The following is a 12775-nucleotide window of genomic DNA, read 5'->3' as shown; positions in this document are numbered from 1 at the left end:
TTTATTTAAGAAAGGATTAATGAACAAAAACATAAGGTAGGAGGGGTACAACTCCACACAATTCCCACCACCCAATCTCTATAACCCACCCCCTCCCATGATAGCTTTCCCATTCTCTAGCCCTCTGGGAGCATGGACCCAGGGTCATTGAGGGTTGCAGAAGGTAGAAGGTCTGGCTTCTGTAATTGCTTCCCCACTGAACATGGGCGTTGACTGGTCGGTCCATACTCCCAGTCTGCCTCTCTCTTTCCCTAGTAGGGTGTGTCTCTGGGGAAGCTGAGCTCCAGGACACATTGGTGGGGTCTTCAATCCAGGGAAGCCTGGCCAGCATCCTGGTGGCATCTGGAACCTGGTGATTGAAAAGAGAGTTAACATATGAAGCCAAACAAATTGTTGAGCAATCATGGATCCCAAGCTTGGAATAGTGGAGAGGAAGTGTTAGGGAGGTACTCACTGCAAACTCTAGTGTACTACTGCTTTCAGGTATATATTTTGCAGTAGTTTATGGATACGTGTGCACATAAGCTCTCTCTCACAGAAACTGGTATATCTAGGTTATGGGACTTTGTTAGAAAGTGAACTACCTGAGATGAAATTAGAGTGTACTATAAAAGGAAAGGTCACACCCGAGTAATGAAGCTGAAGGGTTGTCATTCCACACGTGAAGTCTCTGGACACAGTCTGAGGTGAAGCATGTTGAGATGGCAATCGTTGCGTTGGTTAGGTTGTGATCGGCGGATGCAATATTATTTGGTTTGGATTGGGAGATGCATACGGGAAAGTGAGCCCTATCCAAGGGTTCCAGGACTGGGGGAAGTAGGGGCTCTATAGTGGAGATGTGAGGTTCCTGCTGTCTTAGGGTTCAAAAAGACAATCGATAGTTAATGTTAACATCACATTATTTGTTAATTGGGTTAACTTTGAAAAGTTCTTTTGTTATGGTTTGCTGTACAGTATCCAGTATCTTGTATATAGCTGTGCTATTGGATGCTTCTAATCTACTTGATCTAGGCTTTTGAGAGAGTCCGCGTATCTAATACACAGCCTATATATTAAAAGGATTCAGTTTGTGTTTTGAGAGACTTTGAGATATACAATTGATTTTCCCCCTCTCATATTAATTAACTAGTGATTTATATGTCTACATTTTGCTAGGAGTGTACATAAACACCATTCCCACCACCAAAAGACTATGACCCATCCCTCCCACCGATTCCCACCCCCCACTGTCCCAGGAAGCTGCATGTCTACCCCTCACCACAGGGTTTTTACTTTGGTGCCCTACTTACAATTTGGTCAGGTCCTGCTTTTAGTTTCCCTTTCAGATCTCCTTCGTCAACTTCTATTGATGAGTGGGATCATCCCATACTCATCTTTATCTTTCTGACTTAGTTCACTTAACATAATTCCTTCTAGCTCTGTCCAAGATGGGTCAGAGAAGGTGGGTTCATTGTTCTTGATAGCTGCATAGTATTCCATTGTGTATATATACCACAGCTTTCTCAGCCACTCATTTGTTGTTGGGCACCTGGGATGCTTCCAGGTTTTAGCTATTATTAATTGTGCTGCTATGAACATAGGAGTACACACCTCTTTTTTTGTTGGGTGTGATGGAGTCCTTGGGATATAACCCCAGGAGAGGAATTACTGGATCATATGGAAGGTCCATGTCTAGCCTTCTGAGAGTTTTCCAGACTGCTCTCCACTGAGGCTGTACCAATTTACATTCCCACCAGCAATGTAAAAGGGTTCCTCTGTCCCCACATCCTCTCCAGCATTTGTTGCTGCTGTCCTTTTTGATGTATGCCATTCTTACAGGAGTGAGGTGGTATCTTAGTGTTGTCTTAATTTGCATTTCTCTGACAATCAGTGACATAGAGCAGTTTTTCATAAGTTTGTTAGCCTTTTGGATCTCCTCTGAGGTGAATGTTTTGTTCATATCCTCTGCCCATTTTGGGATGGGGTCATTTGCTTTCTTAGTGCTAAGTTTGCTGAGCTCTTTATATATTTTGGTGATTAATTTCTTGTCTGATGTATGGCATGTGAAGATCTTCTCCCATTCTGTGAGGGGTCTCTCTGTTTAATAGTTTCTTTGGATGTGCAGAAGCTTTTCAATTTGATGTAGTCCCATTGGTTTGTTTCTGCTTTAGTCTTCCTTGCAATTGGGTTTGATTCATCAAAGATGTCCTTGAGGTGTAGGTGGGAAACTGTTTTACCAATGTTTTCCTCTAAGTATTTGATTGTTTCTGGTCTGACATCTAGGTCTTTGATCCATTTGGAGTAGATTTTTGTTTCTGGTGAGATAATGTGGTTCAATTTCATTCTTCTGCATGTTACAACCCAGTTTTCCCCAGCACCATTTATTGAAGAGAGCCTCCTTTTTCCATTTAATCTTTTGGGCCCCCTTATCAAAGATTAGATGCTCATAGGTGTTGGGATTTACTTCTGGGCTTTCAATTCTGTTCCACTGGTCTGTGTGCCTATTTTTGTTCCAGTACCATGCTGTTTTGATGATGATGGCTTTATAATATAGTTTAAGGTCTGGGAGTGTGATGCCTCCATTTCTGTTTCTTTTGCTTAAGATTGTTTTGGCAATTCTAGGTGTTTTCAGGTTCCAGATAAATGATTGTAGTGTTTGTTCTATTCTCTTCAAGAAGCTTGGTGGAACTTTGATGGGTATTGCATTAAATTTGTGTATGGCTCTGGGGAGAATATTCATTTTGATGATATTTATTCTTACAATCCATGAGCATGGGATATCTTTCCATTTCTTGGTATCAATTTCTATTTCCTTGAGTAGCGATTCATAGTTTTCAGCATACAAGTCTTTCACGTCTTTGGTCAACTTTATTCCTAGGTATTTGATTGATTTTGCTGAAACAGTAAATGGGAGTGATTTCTGGATGTCTTCTTCTTCATATTTAGTGTTTGCATAAAGAAATGCCACTGATTTTTGTACATTGATTTTGTAGCCTGATACCTTGCTATATTGCCTAATAACTTCCAGTAATTTTCTACTGGATTCTTTAGATCTTTCTATGTATACTATCATATCATCTGCAAATAGTGAGAGCTTGACTTCTTCCCTTCCAATCTGTATTCCTTTGATTTCTTTCTCTTGCCTGATTGCTATGGCAAGAACTTCCAATACTATGTTGAAGAGTAACGGTGACAGTGGACATCCCTGTGTAGTCCCTGATCTGAGGGGGAATGCTTTCAGCTTCTGTCCATTGAGTATGATGTTGGCTGCAGGTTTGCTATATATAGACTCCACTATCTTGAGGAATTTCCCATCTATTCCCATTTTTTGTAGAGTTTTGAGCATGAATGGGTGTTGGATTTTGTCAAAGGCTTTCTCTGCATCTATTGAGATAATCATGTGGTTTTTGGCTTTGATTTATTGATGTGGTGAATGACATTGATTGACTTATGGATGTTGAACCAGCCTTGCATTCCTGGGATGAATCCCACTTGGTCATGATGAGCAATCTTTTTGATGTGTTGCTGTATCCGGTTGGCCAAGATCTTGTTTAATATTTTGGCATCTATGTTCATCAGATATATTGGTCTGTAGTTTTCCTTTTTTGTTCTGTCCCTATCTCTTCATTCAATTCTCTTGTATCTTTATTGGTTCTCTGCTTTGTTGATCTGTCTAAGTGTGAGAGTGGGGTATTGAAGTCTCCCACTATTATTGTATTACTATTGATGTATTTTTGAAATTGTTTCAGTAGATGCTTAATGTATTTAGATCGTCCCTCGTTGGGTGCATAGATGTTAATAATTGTTAAGTCTTCTTGGCTGATTGATCCTCTAATCATTATGTAATGTCCTTGCCTATCTTTTATTACTTTATTTAATTTAAAATCTATCATGTCTGAGATGATAATGGCTGTTCCTGCCCTTTTTTGTGGTCCGTTAGCCTATATGATAGTTTTCTATCCTTTCACTTTAAGTCTGTGTTTATCTTGTGACAGATGGGATTCTTGCAAGCAGCATATGGTTGGGATATGTTTTCTGATCCATCCCCCCACCCTGTGCCTTTTGATGGGTGAGTTTAAGCCATTGACAGTTATTGATATTATGGATTTAATGTATTGTAGTGCCATTGTTCTAAAAAAAATTATTTTGTTTGTTTGCTCTGATATATTGCCAGTATTGTAGTGATGTTATTGTTTATAAGAGGTCTTTTAATACCTCTTTCAGGGCCGGCTTGGTGATGGTTGCCTCCTTTAACTGTTGTTTGTCTAGGAAGGTTTTGATCCCTCCATCTAGTTTGAATGAAAGTCTAGCAGGATATATTATCCTTGGTTGAAACCCTTTTTCATTCAGGGCTCCATAGATATCTTGCCATTCTCTTCTGACTTTTAGAGTTTGAGTGGAGAAGTCTGCAGATAATCTTATGGGTTTTCCCTTGTATGTGACTTTTTGTTTCTCTCTTGCAGCCTTTAGGATCCTTTCTTTATCCTTACTTCTTCTTATTGTGACCATGATGTGTCTTGGTGTCTTCAGGTCTGGGTTGATTCTGTTTGGTACTCTCTGGGCCTCTTGAACCTTGATATCCTTCTGTTATTCAGGTCTGGGAAGTTTTCTTGTATTATTTCCTCTAGAATGTTTGCTTCCCCTTCCTCTCTTTCTTCCTCTGGCAGGTCAATTATACGAATGTTACTTCTTTTGATATCATCCCATATGTCTCTGTTGTTGTTTTCAGTGTCTCTCAATCTCTTTTTAAGCTCTTTCACCTCTTTCTTTGTTTTCTCTAACTCATCCTCTGTCTGACTAATTCTGTTTTCTGTTTCTGTTAGTCTTCGTTCCCTTGCCTCAGCTTCTTTATTCATTACAGCTATTTCAGCTTTCAGTTCTCTAATTGCCTCAAGATAATCAGTATTTTCCTTGGGGGTCTCAACTGTTGTTTTCCTAATACTGCCATTCCTTTCCTCCAATGTTGTTTTCATTTCTGTGATTAATAATTTTATTATTGCTTGCATACTTTTCTTATCTATGGTTACTTCTGGCTGATTTTTAGTTTCTTCTGGGCTCTTGTCTTCATTCATTGGAGTAGCAGTTTTATTTGTTTTTTATCTACCCATTTTTTTTATTTATGTGTTTCTTTCTTCTTTTTTTTATGCTCTGTTGTTCCTCAGTTGTTGTATCTTGAGTACAAGTAACACTGTATTAAATACCTTTATGACAATTGCACTCACCAACCTCCGGAATTACAGTAGCAACTGAAGTAAGTATTGAAGTAGTTTAATCGTTACCAGTTAGGCAAACAATTTCTCCAGTCCGTGAAAAAATAGTAACCAAATCCCAGTGAAGAAAGAGAGGATAGCAAGAATAGACAGTTATTCAAATCTACTATCCACTGTATATTCTAGGGGTAACAAGAAGGGAAATGGAACTAGAGCAGAGATACACACATAGAGAGTCCGCTCTGAGTCAGATTTCTTCCCCAAAGTAATTCACAAATTCAGAAAGGCAAAGAAGAAGGAAGAAGTGTATGACAAGATTAAAAAAAAAAAGAGAGAGAGAGACAAGAGAGAGAAAAGGGAGAAGATAAGAAAAAGAGTTGTAATTAAAGAGCAGTGCAAGGGACTTCCCAAATGTGTATCAGTGAATTCAAAAAAAGCACCCTGTTTGGTGGTGTGGGGTATCCTGCTAGGAGCTGGTCCCCAGGGATTGCTTATGGCGGGGGGGGGGGGGAGGTATGCTTGAAAATTAAAAGGAAGAAAAAAGAATTTTTTTCCCCTACTCTAATTCTTAACCCAAATTAAGTTATAGTCATCTCCTTGTCACCGCTATGACACCTTATTGGCTGGCCTGCTAAAGGCAGAAAATCCTATTGTTCCCAGGGGATGTGTTCGGAGCTCAGCGGTTAGCAGCTTCTCAGTCCGCCATCTTCTGGGAAACCCCCCCCTCCAGACTTTTTTAAAGGATTTCTCGAAAATGAAAACTAGCTCCAAGTCCTTTGATCCAATGAGAGCTATACTTAAGAAGTCTTTGGATCCGCCCTCAGGGTCGCGGTGGTCCCTGGAGACTCCCAAGAGAAAGCTCCTGAGCTATAGTGCTCCCTCTGGGTCCTCTGCGAGCCGCCCAGCAGCGCTCTGCAACTGGCAGGGGAGCCACCTTCCCGGGTGGAGGACAATGCCTGGTGCACCCGCCTTGCCCGGCGCCACCTGGGAAGTCTGGAGCCCCGCTAGTCTGTGCCACCTTTACTCTAATTCTTAACCCAAATTAAATTATAGTCACCTCTCTGGTGACTATAATTATTGACTGGCCTGCTAAAGGCAGAAAATCCTACCGTTTCCATTTTTGTGATCAGAGCACATGCTGCTAGCAGCTTCTCAGTCCGCCATCTTCCGACATAATGTTAAATTCTAAGAGGCATTTTCTCCCTACATCTACTTTGCAATTCATCCACAAGAAATTTATTCCAAGTCTATATTTACTTATGAATCTTTTTATACTCAAGTCTACATAAAGTTAGTGAATCTATACATAAAGTAAAACTGCCAAACAAGTTATAGATTATAAAAAGTGTAAAGAGAGAAAGCTAAATATGCTGAAAACTATAATTGAAAATTCAAATGAGGTATCAGTCTCTTGGAAGTTTGATAGTATATCTTTCCAGCCCAGAGTCAGTTCTCATACAGTGTTAAAATATTAAGATGTTTAAAATAATTGAATGTCTAGTGCTAAGGCTAGTTTACATGAACCAGATAGACAAACTTGTACATGTATTTTTTGAAAAAATTCCTGTTATACAAACAGATGGAGAGGTTATTTTATTTAGAATTATATGCACTGGTTATGTACACTGACCTCGTGAGATAATTTCTTTTGTCAAGATTGAAAAAAAATCGCACTTTTCTATAGTTTCTTACACTTACTTTGCCACTTAGCAGACAAGTTAAGTCTCTTAAACAGAAACAAAAAAAGGAAAAAAATTGTCTCCATGAATTTAATAATTGAAAATTTATCCTGGAGTTTGAGAAAATAATTTGTCAAAGTCCTTAAAAAAAAAAAAGCCCTGCTAATATTTTAAAAGAGAAAATAAAAACAAGTATGGTCCTGAATTTTCCAGTTCTGTTCATAGGGAAGTTCCAGAGGATGGCATACCAACTAGAATGAAGGCATGTGCTAATGGCCATCAGCATTCTAGTGGCTTTCTGACTTGCCATGTAGAGTTTGTCACATAATGACAGATTCTCATTATACTGTGAAGACTAAATGCTCTCAGTAGTGGAAGATAAGAAAAATCCCGAGACACCAGAAAATTGACTCATTGTGCATGTTAATGTATTCTACTTTATAGTATTTATTTAAATATTTTATTTAAAAAATGCTTCTATAGAAAATATTTCAAAGTACTTCCACTACACAAGAAGCCTTATGTAATAGCAGAGAGGCTTATGTAATATCTTCCTACTTAAACTATAGCAGTGAATGGTCTTTGAAGGCTCAGTTCTGAATAGCCCTAAAAGAAAGCGTGTTTTTTTTTTTTATTTCAGGTTCTATTTTCCATTCTTTATTTTGAATCATGTTAGCACAAACTAGGCCATGTATCAATGATAAAACCTAAAATTTCAGGTAAGGGAATATGATGTGGTTCAGAGTGCCTCCAAGGTGCCAAATAATATTGAAGTGCTTAAGTGTGTTGGTGGAATTCTGAAATGTGGTCTACAAGATTCCTTGAACAGGTTTAGGTAAATGGAATCTGTAGATGGATGCAGGGATATATATATTTGCTTTGGCCTGGTTTTCTGCTTTCCATCAGATTAATTCTTACTGATATGATCCTTCACTTTCTAGACCAGTGCGATAATTCTTAGGGATTCTTTCCACTTCTGGGAAATCTTTGTTATCTCCCCTGTCCTTTGTTTATTAGCATAAAATCTTCTGGTCCCATTGTCACCACCAGGTGTGTCACTACCCAGCCCTGCCATATCATTTTAGATTTATGTAATCAAGCCATATTTCATTAGTTACCATTCCCGTCCTCCCAATATGAATTAGAATTTCCTACATACTTTTTCACAGTCTCCACCACCAGAGTTCCATGTCTCATACCCTCCATTGGAAGCTTCCCTAATTATACCCATCTCTGGGAATATAGACCAAAAGTATTCATGGAGTGAAGAAGGTGGAAGGTTTGGCTTCTGTAATTGCTTCTTCTCTGAACATGATGTTGACAGGTCAATCCATACTCCCAGTCTGTTTCTATCTTTCCCTAGTGGGGCAGGACTCTGGAGATGTGAGGTTCCAGGATACCTTGATGAGGCTGTCTGTCTGAGGAGGTCAGGACTTGGTGACTGAAAGGTGGTAAGATATAAAGCAAGGGGGGTCAGGCAGTAAAGCACCTGGTTAACACACATAATACTAAGGTCAATGATTTGCTCAAGGATTTGAGTTTAAGCCCCTGGCTCCCCACCTGCAGGGGAGACATTTCACAAGTAGTGAAGCAGGTGTGCAGGTGTCTATCTTTCTCTTTCCCTTTCTATCTTCTTCCTCCTTTCAGTTGTTCTCTATTCTATCCTCGAGGATGTCGAACTTTGATGCCTGAGTTGCACAGCAGATGTCATTGGCGTAGATGAACTTCCTTGAAGAAGTTTCTGGGAGGTCATTGATGTAAATATTAAATAGCGTAGGAGCCAGAACAGAGCCCTGGGGGAGGCCACAGAGCCATACCCCATCCCCTCCCCTGATAGCTATGTATATGATATGTATATAAATATTTACATATTCCCTTTTCTTGCCCTTCTGCTGTGCAACTCAGGCATCCAAGTTCGACATCCTGGAGGAAACACTCACGAAAGACATGTCTCTGATATCTGATTACTGTAAAAATGGCGACTAATCCCTAGCACTGCTAAAACGGTATCATCTGTTTTCCATCTACACCATGCCTCGGCCTCACGTGAGCTTAATGTGCAGCTTGGCGATACGAGAATCCGGCATGAAGCCCAGCCAGTCTATCTTGGCGTTACTCTCGATCGCACTCTGTCATTTCACAAACATCTCATAAAAACTGCAGCAAAGGTGGGCATGAGGAATAACATCATTGCAAGACTGGCCAGCTCCTCATGGGGCGCGAGCGCTTCCACACTATGATCATCATATCTGGCATTATGCTATTCCACTGCAGAATACTGTGCCCCAGTATGGTTCCATAGCCCCCATGTCCACTTGGTCGATTACAAATTATATTCCTCCATGAGGATAATTTCTGGAACCATGCGTTCCACCCCGGTTCCATGGCTGCCAGTTCTTAGCAACATCGCCCCGCCAGATACTCATCGAGATGCGGCATCATCTAAGCTCATTTCCCACGTCTACGCTCTACCGGACCTGCCAATATACACGGATATCTTTGCCCACCCTGTTCAACTCTTGACGTCTCGTCACCCAATCTGGTCCCCTACGCCTTCACTGAACTTCTCTGTTCCAGTCTCTTGGAAACAGAGCTGGCAGTCAGCTGAGGTAAAGAACAAACATCTCATCACAGACCCCTGCAAGCGTCAACCCGGCTTTGACCTAGCACGTTATGATTGGGCCCTCCTCAATCGCTATCGAACAGGCCATCGCCAGTGTGCCGCTATGTTCCATCGCTGGGGAGCCAGAGATGACCCGAACTGCCCCTGCGGCTACAGACAGACTATGACCCACATCGTCAATGACTGCCACCTCTCCAGATTCAAAGGAGGTCTCGAAACTTTACATCAGGCTCAACCTGATGCTGTTGACTGGCTACAGAAGAAGGGCAAATGCTAGAAGAAGAACTGGCCCAGGGGTATGCTTTCCCTTCTCGACTATAGAATAGAATATGGATCTAACAGTTTGCTTTGCCCCATTATACAAATATCTATTCTCTTTGCTAGTGCCTGAATACTGAAATCTTTTACAGGAAGTCCCTCCTATATACATTGACCATTATTTTTCTTTTATTATTATCTTTTCTTCATGTAGAGACAGAGAGACAGAGTGAGGAATTAAAACCATAGCACTAAAACTTCCTTCAGTGTGGTGGGCATAAGGAACACACTTGGGTCATGCACATGGCAAAATAGCACAATATTCAAGTGAGCTTATTTTACCAGTCCACTCATTATTTTTTTAATGTAAGTGACATAATATGACACAGGAATGAGTCTGTTGAAGAAAACAATTAAAAGGATGTGACCACTTGCTAACCTAAAAGCTGAACCACAGAAATCAGAGGTTCCTTGCCATCTTGGCTCAAACTCCCTCCCAATGTGTGCTTAGTTTACTTTACTGCCTTGTAAAAGCTTCCCAAGGACTATTGCTGAGAAAAATATGTTGCTGAAGCCATTTGGATGGTGTACATAATTAAACCCAGTTAAAGTGTCTGTATGAAGGTCTAACATTGGGGAGATAGGTATGGAAAACTTCTTGTCTTCTGGCTGATGTCCAAAACAAAGCTTCACGCTTATCAAAATTCCCTTGACTGTAAAAATTCCATCTACCAATATGGAATGTGCTGCCTGTTTCTTTGGTCTCCTTGCTTTTAATGTACAAAAAATGAATTTCATATTACACCTGGGTAATGACCCAACAGTATTTAATAGTAGTTCTACTCACACCACCTTTATGTTTAATTCTCTGGATCTCCTTCTTCTTCTAGCGTTTGCCCTTCTTCCGTAGCCAGTCAACAGCGTCAGGTTGAAAGCTGTCAGGAGCTGCTTGTTGCTGGCTTTGAAAGTGACTGGGATCCATGTGGATTCAGTTGGCTAGGAAGGATCGTCAGTTTCCCCAATGAATGGGTACTCATGGGATGCACCACGAGAAGGTTGATCCAATGCATCCCTCTGGATCTCCTAAACTGGCACAGATAATCTGTTCTGAAGGAATGCTAGAAGCAGGTGCTAGAAGCAGTCAGCTATTGAGAACTTGTTCCCTCAGAGGCAGGGAAGTTCTTCTTCTTCTAGCATTTGCCCTTCTTCTGTAGACAGTCAACAGCGTCAGGTTGAGCCTGATGTAAAGTTTCGAGACCTCCTTTGAATCTGGAGAGGTGGCAGTTGTTGACTATGTGGGTCATAGTCTGTCTGTAGCTGCAGGGGTAGTTCGGGTCGTCTCTGGCTCCCCAGTGGTGGAACATAGCGGTGCACCTGTTCGATAGCGATTGAGGAGGGCCCAATCATAACGTGCTAGGTCAAAGCCGGGTTGACGCTTGCAGGGGTCTGTGATGAGGTGTTTGTTCTTTACCTCAGCTGACTGCCAACTCTGTTTCCAAGAGTCTGGAACAGAGAAGTTCAGTGTAGGCATAGGAGACCAGATTGGATGACGAGACGTCAAGCGTTGGACAGGGTGGGCGAAGATATCCGCGTATATTGGCAGGTCCGGTCGAGCATAGACATGGGAAATGAACTTAGATTATGCTGTATCCTGACGAATATCTGGTGGGGTGATGTTGCTAAGAACTGGCAGCCATGGAACCGGGGTGGAATCGACCAAGTGGACATGGGGGCTACGGAACCATACTGGGGCACAGTATTCTGCAGTGGAATAGCATAATGCCAGAGATGATGGTAGTGTGGAAGCGCTCATGCCCCATGAGGAGCTGGCCAGTCTTGCAATGATGTTATTCCTTGCGCCCACCTTTGCTGCAGTTTTTATGAGATGTTCATGAAATGACAGAGTGCGATCGAGAGTAACGCCAAGATAGACTGGCTGGGCTTCATGCCAGATTCTCGTATCGCCAAGCTGCACATTAAGCTCACGCGAGGCCGAGGCATGGTGTAGATGATACCATTTTTGCAGTGCTAGGGATTAGTTGCCATTTTTTACAGTAATCAGATACCAGAGACATGTCTTTCGTGAGTGTTTCCTCGAGGATGTCAAACTTGGATGCCTGAGTTGCACAGCAGATGTCATCGGCGTAGATGAACTTCCTTGAAGAAGTTTCTGGAAGGTCATTGATATAAATATTAAATAGGGAAGTTCTTATATTGGCCCTCTTCTGTGGGTAGTAGATTATTCTTTTATCAGACCTCACATTGCCTCTGGAACCTAAAATTTCTCTATTCCCTTCCTCCCTTCTTACCTCCTTCCCTCTCCAACTCCCTGTCATAAAACTAACCTTTCCTGATTCTTTTAAGGTAACTGCAGTATTTCTCCTTAATTTAAAAAAAAGGAGAGTCAGAACTTCTATCATGGTCCTATATTTTTGCCTAGTATAGTAGGGTAACCCAGTAACATTTACTGAATTTAAATGTTTAGTGTTATAATACTCTAAACATTTATTATTTCTTCCTGGCATACACTTCAAAGTCAAATTAAAAAGAAATAGTATCCCCAGTGCCATTCCAGTATTCAAACAGTGCCTGGCAATACAAAATTCACCTTTTCTTTTTAAAGTATGTAAAAGCAGTGTTTACAAACCTGCTAATTAGGTTTAAAGGCACACCCTGGGAGAGCATTACAAAGTGGCCTCTTAGGAGCATATTAGATCACCAGGGGGAGTTTCTAATATTGATCCAAGAGTTTTTAGTCAAAGTACACATATGATTCTACTAGGCAAAATTTTATCTACTTTCCCCCCAGTTATGCCCTCCCTGTAACACATGCGTGGATTTCTAATTAGATAGCATTTGTGAAATAGCAGTTCACAAGGTCTTAATAATTTATGTACGACTTGTTGTCTCTGCCACCTGGGTTATGACTAACAAATTTGGCTCAGTTTATAATTATATCAGAGGCAGAATGTTAGTAATTAAGCAACCCCATAACATAACCATTAATAATTTGTTAACTGTATGTA

The sequence above is a fragment of the Erinaceus europaeus genome, chromosome 12 (assembly GCF_950295315.1).
Source record: "Erinaceus europaeus chromosome 12, mEriEur2.1, whole genome shotgun sequence".
In the NCBI taxonomy this organism is placed as follows: domain Eukaryota; kingdom Metazoa; phylum Chordata; class Mammalia; order Eulipotyphla; family Erinaceidae; genus Erinaceus; species Erinaceus europaeus.
The sequence above is the reverse complement of the archived record's forward strand: the minus strand, read 5'-3'. Positions refer to the sequence as shown.